At 45.1% G+C, this 7425-nt stretch overlaps 2 long non-coding RNA genes across 2 annotated transcripts; both read left to right on the top strand.

Annotated features, from left to right (window-relative positions):
• Positions 1-2477: 2477 nt before the first annotated feature.
• On the top strand, positions 2478-4537 carry LOC121837055. Its single transcript, XR_006078088.1, has 3 exons — positions 2478-2669; positions 3786-3886; positions 4446-4537. It is a non-coding gene; the product is annotated as an uncharacterized LOC121837055 (long non-coding RNA).
• A 1744-nt stretch (positions 4538-6281) lies between these two features.
• LOC121837054 lies at positions 6282-6690 on the top strand. The gene is made up of 4 exons (XR_006078087.1): positions 6282-6326; positions 6383-6460; positions 6518-6595; positions 6652-6690. It is a non-coding gene; the product is annotated as an uncharacterized LOC121837054 (long non-coding RNA).
• The last annotated feature ends 735 nt before the right edge of the window (positions 6691-7425 follow it).

Genomic DNA, 7425 nt, shown 5'->3' with positions numbered 1-7425 from the left:
AGTGGGTAGATCCCGAAGCTAGCTGCCTTGAAGTCTACCCACTATTCTTCATTCAGAACGAATTAGAGGTCGGCGTTCTGACGTAACCATGCACAACCCTTCCAAAAGAAGCAAATGAACTTGCGCTTAACATATTCTATTGACGAGGGATATGCAAAGATCGAGGTACTCATTCCAAAACTATAAAATGGCATGTTCCATTATGTCTGTTTGCCACAAGTATATTATTTTTCAATCGCTCACGAATCATCAAAAATCTTCACAAATTAAAGAAAATCTGCCTGAAAAAAATGTGATTCGGAGTTCGGGACCAACCCGTGTGTAAACTTATTTTGTCCTTGCGTAAACTATGCACACCGAAAAAAAAAAACTGTCATACATTTAGTTGTTTTGTTGTTGTTGTTTTTTGCTCCGGGTCATTATATTATGCATCCCATGATTCCCTTCTTGAGTTATTACCCTTTTACATTCTTCTACAGATATGTCTCCGTGGGAAGTGTGTAAACACGCCACCGATATACCTTTCAACGTCCGAGAAGAAAAAGCGCAGAGAAACCAAAGGCCAAACGAAGTCTGGAAGTCTATAAGACCTGTCCATTCTATTATCTTTATTGATAATATAACTGGTTACGTTTGATATGAAAGAGTAATTAATTTCTTTCCACCTGTTGCTCCGCAGCTTACCAGATTGCGGCAGCAGCCATTAAGAACGCCGAAGGACAAATCACTAAACAAACAGCGTCCACATAATAAGCCCCGCCCTGCGTTTCTTAGGCAGTCGTTAAGCATTTTAGTGAGTCGTTTCGATGCGAACGGTTCACCCCAAAACAAACTCGCCAGCACAACAGCGCGTGCGCGCGCAAATTGCACAGGAACTCGTGAGAACGGTTTCACCGAATCGTCACGGTTTGCGGCATGTGTGAAGTATAACTTTGGTGTCACATCAAGAAAAAAAAAAGTAAGTTTTGAGCATTATTTATGCGGTGTACCATTCTTACAAGATTTGGCCGACGAAGGAAGAAACAATGTTTTCCGTGTTTAAAACGTGTACGTCATAAAAAAAAGTATTAAAAAAAGAAACCGTAGCCTTTTCTAAATTTTATCTACATATATCTTAATTCGACACATATAGGAGTAAATCAGTAATGCTCCTAAGAAGCCGGACTTTTATACAGTTATTGAGGAAACGAGGAAGGAGAGCCTTGCAACGAGGGTGGCTAAGGTAGGACGAGCGGCACCAAGCATATTTCTCGAGGCGGCCCGAAGAAGAACCTATAGGTATCGTTTCGATGCGAACAGTTCATCTACGAGTGATGCGCCGACATCTCTGCGCATTCCGTCCTGGAAGAAGTTCGCTATCCTTCTATGCATTGGGCCTCCTCGAACCGGCAGAGCATTGACCCCAGCGTCGCGGAGCAGAGGTTGCAAGTGGTGTATTTCAATGAACGCAAGTAACTGGTAAAATGTCTCTTTGAAGGTCATCACCTAGTTTTTTGTTGTTGTTGTCTTTGTTTTAGTTATTATACCAGAAACCACCACCGGTGGTATACGCCCGTTGCACTTAAAGCCCCTCTATCCTGGGAAAAGGTGCGCCATCCATTGTTATGGAAATGCTCGAGAAGCGTGCCGCGCGCAACTTCGTGGAAGAACATGGCGTCTGAAATTTAGTTCCGTGCTGCGCTGTGCCGCCATGATTTTCCCAAGGTCTGCACTTCCACATGCCTCTTGCACCGACGCACCTCGCACTACTTTTAAAACATGAAGGGGCTTTAGTTGCACTCGGCCAGGGGCGCGAGCGCGTCCACAATACGCGACCATAGTGATATTGGCTTCGGCATCTGCAATAGAGCCCTTGCTATAGTCGAATCTCGTTAATTCGAACACGCTTAATTCGAACTTTCTGTTTATTCGAACTGACGCTGTGGTCCGGACTACACTATATGTATTTCAATGGGCAAAAATACCCGGTTGATTCGAACATCCCGCGCGGCCGAGCATGCCTTCAGGAGCGGGCTAACTCACGCGGCAGCGCCTCCAACGTCTCCAGCTCCAAGTAACCATGACAACCGATCACGTGGTGACCTAAACCCTGAATGCTGCGACGTGCGGTGCTCTCTTGGACGGTGACGGCAGTGACGGTACGACTGGTACGACGGTACCATAGAGTAATATAGTAAACGTAAAGAGAGGACACTGAAGCCGATTCGCGGCCCAGATAGTAGGATTCATACCCTCCGCTACGTGGCGCTTTTCCGTAATTTGGTTAATATTAATTACAGCTTTCTCTCTGAAAAGTATTTATTTTCTAAATTTTTATGCTTTAGAGTTTTTTAAAGTACTTAAAACGACTAAATAGTGTTAATCGAATACGTCACAAAAACCACGTGATGAATGGCGCCTGCCATGGCCTGTCTGCTTGCACGCCGTCACCTCTGCTCGTCCGTGCGGTCCGTGCTTCGTTCGTCTGTGCCGTACCGTCCGTGCCGTCCGTGCCGTTCTTCTCCGTTTTATGCTACAGCGTGTTCGGTCGACTTTGCTTGAAACAAAGTGACGAATGACCGCCGCGTGCTCTCATGCTCGGCGTGAGTTTGTAGAGCTGAGCGGCTTGATATGGCTTGAGCTTCTCGTGTTTCCGTCGGGCTGCCTGGACCTAGATTTTTAAACAAAAGGTAAGTCGTTTTGCTCATTTGTCTCTCGACTGTGTTGTAAAGCTGGCTTTTGAATTTGCTGAGTCTGGGTTGCCGTCCGACGCCCCTCGGGCAGAGCTTTGTTCATGCGTGTTCAAGTGCCATCAGACATCTGTGGATTGCTGTTGAGAGGACTTATGCCGTCATAGATTGAAGTTAATTCACTGACTAAAGCTGGGTCGACAGTCGTTCGCAGTGCGACGAATTCGGGGCAAGGTGTCCATTGAGTCATATTGATATTTTGACATGCATTCTTTCAATGGCGCGTCGCTGCTTTGATTTATCACATAAAGTACGTGCAAAAGAAGCGAAACAGCGAACGTCGCTCAAGCGAGCTACATGACTTGTGTGTACTGCCATACGAGCTGCAGTATGCTGCAGTTACGACGACAAACACATGCATAGAATTTCGGGGGAAAAAAACTGCGAGACGCAGTATCAAATTTAGATATTTAATAAAGTTCCCAAGCAGCATATATATCCTATGGACGTCCACGGGACATCCAGGATAGGACATCCATGGAACTTTCGGACACTCTGAGAATGTACGGAGGACTATTCAAACATGGTTCCCACTACATCGCTACATCACCAAATGGAGCTCGAAATTTAGGTCTATGGTTCGCTGACATTATTTTCTATGTAAGAAAGCAAAATTCAAAATATTGACGGCCAATTTACCAGAAACAGTAGAGGTAGATTAGTCTTACTTATTTTGGCCGTACCGCTGTACTATGCTTAAATTCCTGTTTTACTCTTAAGGATGACATTCGAACGTTGGGTAAAACCAGTCAGACGTCACTTGAACACTTGGTTGGAGTGCTGTGGCATGGCACTCTAGACACTGCGTTCGATTATGATGCATGAAGATTGCGTAAACTTCACAAACTTCACAATATTTCTTTCACCCGTCTGTGTTAATACGTGTCATGGGTTTATTGTAACATTGCGTCATGGCAATATCTTGTGACATTGTTTAAATTTCCATCAGTTCATTTTTTCACCAGCCGCTATTGTGCTACCTTCCGTTGAACTAAAGGAACGCGCCATTGGCTAGGCTTCAGTAGATGTTAAACTCTCCCTCCCCCGCTGGCCCAGATTATGTCCTACGGAAGCTACTGCTGCGTGGTCTGGTGTGCCAACAATGGCAAAACAAAGAAGCCACATGTCAAGTTTTTTCGAATTCCACGTGACCCAAGGTACGTATAGATTCTAAGACAGTCCTTACAACATTTGATCGAAGCATAACATTTTGAAATGAGAACTATGGTCCGTTGCAACCTAAGAACGAAGGGCGAGGGTAAGACGGGCCGGGGAGGAGGAAGCAGACGGAACACGAAACGCTAAGGAGAGAAGGAGGTTTCCCCTTTCTTCTCCAGCGTTCCGTCTGCTCCCTCCTCCCCGGCCCGTCTTACCCTCGCCCTTCGGTCTTAGGTTGCAACAAACTATAGCAAAAACGATTTCTTCCATGTCAATTTGGTTTATGGACACCAATATCTTTCAGCATTTTAAGGTTATCTTGCCTCGGGCCTAAATTGATTGCATACCCTGGTGGGTATGCAATCTGTTTGTTTAGCTGTATTGCACTGTACAGTAGCATGAAGAAGAAAAACAAACTCTTCAGAACGTGAACACTTTGCTGAGAGGTGCCATACCAAACGGCAGTGAAACATTAAAAACAATTGAGGCTCATATATTTGGAGTTTATTTGACCCTTACAGTATGTGTAACCTTGGTGGTATATACAATGTTCTGCAGGTCAAAAGCATGGCTACAGTACGCCAGACGTCCTGAGCTCCTAGGAAAGACAGCCAAGGAGCTCTATGAGGGGTATCGCCTGTGTAGTGAGCATTTAACAGCCAAGGACTTTTTGGATCCTGGGAAGACAAGGCTGACCAAAACGGCTATCCCTACGGTTCGGCCGCAAATGCTTAGGCCATCTGTAACAGCCCAAGGTAACATAATCTTTATTTGCAGTCTGTACGGAGTTCTGTTATATTTTGCTTTTAGGCAGCACCAACTCTACGTCACTGATGCCAGCTGCCAGCATGCTGTCAACGATGTTTGACAGTCTCAAAAGTTTTAATCTGATTTAATTAGTTTTTATTATTAGTTTGTGCTTAAATATTTTATCTAATTCATTTAGCATTTTTGTACATTATCCCTGTAATGTCCCTGCGCATACTGTTGCCCATAACCAATATCCGTCCCAGTTTGTTGGAAAATTGTTTTAAAGCACAAGGTTAGCTGCATTGAAATACAGTAATTTGTGTCCTGCAATCAAGAAGGGCAGTTCTGCCAGTGCAGTATGACTTCTTACAGGGCATCCTAGGTTTGTAGCATACAATAGTGATATAAATGAAAGATAAGGCAGGTCAACGTTCCCCTGTTCATATCCAATTCGACAAGAGGACTCATGCCGTCTGAGTCATCTTCCTGACACTCATGTTTACAAGGTTAGCTTTAGTTGCCCATGCTGTTATGTTCTCATACATTAGCATACCGGGCCGTTAAAATTTAAGATATTCCGAGATTCCTAAGTGCCTTTTCAAGACCCGCCGGATCCTGTGTTTCGCCATTGATTAATATTGCTCAACATTAATTTTCATCACTAAGGGATTTCAATGCCCTTTCAGAGTGCTGAATATTTTCTGTTCCTTTGAAAGGTAACACTACTAACCTATCATTCGCCTGTAGCAGGAATTCTCCATCAGAAGCTTTATAAGCAGGTATTCATATCTGAGAAGCCAAAATTTTTCAGAAGAACCGGTGGCAACAACATGCCCCTGTGACGTTCCATTGGAGGGAAACAGAATGTCGCATCCCACAGCAGCTTATGGTGAGATTATTTATTTTTAATTGGCGGCTCATATCTGACAAGGAAGCCCTTTTCAGAAAAGCCAATAGCGGAACCAAGCCCCGGGGATGTTCGATTGGAGGGCAGCAGAACGTCGCCTTCAACAGCTGCTCATGGTGAGACCATTTATTTTAAAACAGGGGCTCATACCTGACAAGCAAACATCTTTCAGAAGGACCGATGGTGGCACCAAGCCCCGGGAATGTTCCATTGGAGGGTAGTGGAACGTCACCTTTGGCAGCTGCTCATAGTGAGATATTTCTTTTAAAACTGCTGCTCATATCTGACAAGCAACCGTTTTTCAGAACAACCGCTGACGGCACCAAGCCCCGGTAATGTTCCCTTGGAGGGCAGTGGAATGTCACCTTCAACAGCTGCTCGTGGTGAGATCATTTATTTTAAAACAGGGGCTCATACCTGACAAGCAAATGTCGTTCAGAAGGGCCGATGGCGGCACCAAGCCCAGGGAATGTTCCAATGGAAAGCAGCGGAACGTCACCCTTGGCAGCTGTTCATGGTGAGATCATTTCTTTTAAAACAGCTGCTCATAGCTGACAACCAAACATTTGTCAGAAGAACCGGTGGCGACATGTCCCTGTGACGTTCCATTGGAGGGAAGCAGAACGTCGCATCCCACAGCAGCTTCTGGTGAGATTATTTATTTTAAATGAGCGGCTCATATCTGACAAGGAAGCCCTTTTCAGAAAAGCCGATGGCGGAACCAAGCCCCAGGGATGTTCGATTGGAGGGCAGTGGAACGTCAACTTTGGCAGCTGCTCATGGTGAGATCATTTCTTTTAAAACAGCTGCTCATATCTGACAAGCAACCGTTTTTCAGAACAACCGCTGGCGGCACCAAGCCCCAGTAATGTTCCCTTGGAGGGCAGTGGAATGTCACCTTCAACAGCTGCTCGTGGTGAGATCATTTATTTTTAAAACAGGGGCTCATACCTGACAAGCAAATGTCGTTCAGAAGGGCCGATGGCGGCACCAAGCCCAGGGAATGTTCCAATGGAAAGCAGCGGAACGTCACCTTTGGCAGCTGTTCATGGTGAGATCATTTCTTTTAAAACAGCTGCTCATAGCTGACAACCAAACATTTGTCAGAAGAACCGGTGGCGACATGTCCCTGTGACGTTCCATTGGAGGGAAGCAGAACGTCGCATCCCACAGCAGCTTCTGGTGAGATTATTTATTTTAAATGAGCGGCTCATATCTGACAAGGAAGCCCTTTTTAGAAAAGCCGATGGCGGAACCAAGCCCCGGGGATGTTCGAATGGAAGGCAGTGGAACATCACCTTCGGCAGCTGCTCATGGTGAGATAATTTCTTTTAAAACAGCTGCTCATATCTGACAAGCAACCGTTTTTCAGAACAACCGATGGCGACAAGCCCCTGTGGTATTTCACTGGAGGGTACCAGCGCGTCACATTCCATAGCGGCCTGTGGTAAAATAAATCTCCTACACAAATTGGGTTTATGCAAACATTCGTATTTAACAGTGACACATTTTCCAGAGCAAATGGGGATGGCCAGCTCTCCTGGCCAGCTTTTGGACCACAGCACTCCATCTTCGTCTGTTGGCTATTCTGAATCATCTGGAACCTGTGAGTATAAATTGACTTCTCTACAGATTTAAGCACTGCAAAATTGTGTTAAGTACCTCTGCATTTAGTATGCACATTGCTTCAAATTAGGTGACATTATTTGTCACTTCATTTTTGTGCTGGCCTTAATAACTTGGAACATCACTACAGGGCTCTAGGTGACGGGGAACATAAGCTTTGAAGTGTGGCACCGTGAAATGCTCTGAAAAGGGGTGGTTTCCTAGTAATCTGTGCTTACTGTAGTAATTTGCCAATCCTGTTACATACAGTTTTCA

The sequence above is a fragment of the Ixodes scapularis genome, unplaced genomic scaffold, assembly GCF_016920785.2.
Source record: "Ixodes scapularis isolate PalLabHiFi unplaced genomic scaffold, ASM1692078v2 PGA_scaffold3__209_contigs__length_174095766, whole genome shotgun sequence".
Taxonomy (NCBI): domain Eukaryota; kingdom Metazoa; phylum Arthropoda; class Arachnida; order Ixodida; family Ixodidae; genus Ixodes; species Ixodes scapularis.
This window is presented reverse-complemented; position numbering and strand designations above follow the sequence as displayed.